This window comes from Monopterus albus, unplaced genomic scaffold (assembly GCF_001952655.1).
Source record: "Monopterus albus unplaced genomic scaffold, M_albus_1.0 scaffold302.1, whole genome shotgun sequence".
In the NCBI taxonomy this organism is placed as follows: domain Eukaryota; kingdom Metazoa; phylum Chordata; class Actinopteri; order Synbranchiformes; family Synbranchidae; genus Monopterus; species Monopterus albus.
Window position 1 is genome coordinate 452,872 of NW_018128182.1, and position 2,976 is coordinate 455,847.

Genomic DNA, 2,976 nt, shown 5'->3' on the forward strand with positions numbered 1-2,976 from the left:
CTTAGTAAATATGTGACATTGTACTGTACCCTACAATGTTGTTTGTAGCTTTTTAACATATTTAACATAATTATTTTATTCCTGTCAATATGGAGATGGACCTATGCAGTTTATGTCTGTCAATGTGCAATAAGTGTGATTTTTATGTGGTTTATAGTTTTTTTTTGTTTCTGATACTGACACATTTTTCTCTTGCACCAAATTTCGTTGTACTGTAGACTGTACAATGACAATAAAGATTCTATTCTATGCTATTCAATGGGACTGTTTCTTTAACAAATCAGATTTCAAATTCGCCTCACAGGGCCAGCTAGCTGGCCCACAATGACGTCAGCATTTTTCCGTTCCCTGATTGGTTGGTCAGAGCAAAACTGTTTACAGCCAAGTTCGACTAGCAAAACATGTCTGTAGCGATCTGCACACATTAATACATTTGAGTTAGAATATTTTACGCCCATGATGGCTGACGGAGGAGGCTAACTTGACTTGGTCTCGGTCATACTTAAAAATCCATCTTCAAGGTGGACTTTTCCAGAAAAGCTAGACATCGTGAGGAGAGGTCGTCCATCTCCGAAGCTAACTAGCTAGCTTGTCTCAGCCTGGGAAAGGGTTTGTTCACCACTTCCATGGCTATAGAAAAGGACTTACTGATAGAACTGAAACGCAGAAATCACCTCTATGACAGAGTCATTGAAGTCTTCCTGCACAAAGAAAGGAGGGTGGATTTTGTCTATAAATAAATAAATAGCATCTCTGGTGAATATGATGTATTTTATTTAACTTTTTAATGTTTTTATTAGATAAATATTGATTCTGAACTGCTCCTGATGATGTATCTGGTGCAGCTGCGGTTGTAGTGTAGAGGTTTGCAGTTGTCTTAACTGGGTTTCTTGCTTCAGTAGAATGGTAGTCACTGTAGATCATTATGATAAATGATCTGTTCATAAATACACTGTGGTTTGCGTATTCTAATGGTTATACTTTAAATGTGTTGGGCTCTTTAAGAACAGACCCTTCCTCTTGGGATCCACCTACCAGGAGCTGATGAGCAGTAGGTCTGGGTGCATGCAACATGTTGTACTATATAGAACACCAACTGTGTTAATAAAATGTTATGTTCACCTGTATAAGTCATAAAGTAATTCCTGAGACACACAACATGGTGTCAGAAGACGGCACGGACTTTTCGCCTGTGAGTACACCGTTTTTGTAAACAGCAGAGACTGCTCGTGAAAGTTGTCCCAATACTATGTGGTGACCATGGCGGATTGTTTTTGGAGGCCTGACCCGCTCTCCTTCGAAGGGAATGTTGCTGACAACTGGCGAATCTTCGAGCAGGAGTATGACATCTTCATCGCGGCGACGCACCATGATAAACCTGCCAGGACACATATCTGGTGCAGCTGCGGTTGTAGTGTAGAGGTTTGCAGTTGTCTTAACTGGGTTTCTTGCTTCAGTAGAATGGTAGTCACTGTAGATCATTATGATAAATGATCAGTGCATGCACTGGGTGAGGATGGTGCTGTTTTATTTCCCACAGAATCAAGAGAGGATCCTGAATGCCTGAAAAGAAAGTTTTGTGAAATCTGCAACCCTCAACAAAACAAAACCATGGAGAGAGACAAGTTTCACTCCAGAAACCAGAAACAGGGTGAGACTATTGAATCATTTATCAGTGATCTCAGGATTAAAGCAAAAGCATGCCATTTTGGAGAATTGACTGATGAGTTAATCTGTGACAGGATAATATGTGGCATTAACAGTGAAAGCTTAAGGAAAGCACTGTTAAGGGACAGCAACTTAACTCTGACAAAAGCCATCTCAATATGTCGCATACACGAAATGACTGAGGAAAACAATAAAACATTGGCGATACTGCAGGTACTCACCAATGTGGATGCAATACATCCAATTTCCAGCAGGCGCCATTACACTAGACAAAAGCCCAAAATGGAACAAAATGATGCACCCATCATAACAAATTGCAAAAACTGTGAAAACAGTCATGTGGCAAAGAAAGAAAAATGCCTGGCTTTTGGACAGCTGTGCCACAACTGCAAGAAAATGAATCATTTCAAAAAATGTTGCAGATCACCTTGGCACTCTGGTCCTAAGAACACAAGCTTCAAAAAGACAATACATGAACTTGAAATGGACAAGGCCCCTATATATGATGACACTTTCTGTGTTGATGGCATAGAATTTGACAGGCATGTCGACACTGCTAACTCTTTCATGGCAGAACAGGAAGAGGGCTTTGTCACTTTGCACATAAACAAAATTCCAATTGAGGTGAAAGTCGACACTGGAGCAAAATGTAACGTAATGTCGCAAACAACATTCAAGCGAATTGCCAATAATGAACAAGCAGTCAAACAAGAAAGCTCACCCAACCCCAACCTAGTGGCTTATGGGGGGAGTAGAGTTAAAACACAAGGTTCAGTAACACTGCAATGTAGTTTAAAAGAACAAAATCACTCACTCTCATTCTTCTTGGTGGATGGAGATGTCCAACCGCTGTTAGGATTTTGTGCATGTTTAGACATGGGTGTTATCACAATGAGTCCATATGTCCACCTGATCAGTATGGAGAGCAGTACGGAACAGATCCTCAAAAAATATGAAGACTTGTTCACTGACGAACTTGGGGAACTCCCAATCACATACTCCATGACAGTAGACCAAAGTGTGTAGCCTGTTGTTCGCCCTGCACATCGCATTCCGCTGGCAATGCAGGACTGTGTCAAAGCAGAGCTAGACCGCATGCAGAGTTTGGGTGTCATAGCACCAGTCTCTGAACCTACAGACTGGGTTTCATCTATGGTTGCGACACACAAAAAAGACAGACAACAAATCAGACTGTGCATAAATCCTAAAGATCTCAATACTGCCCTAAAGAGACCGCATCACCCAATGCGCAGCATAGAGGAAGTAGCATCCCAGATGTCTGGGGCAACTGTGTTTTCTGTGCTGGAT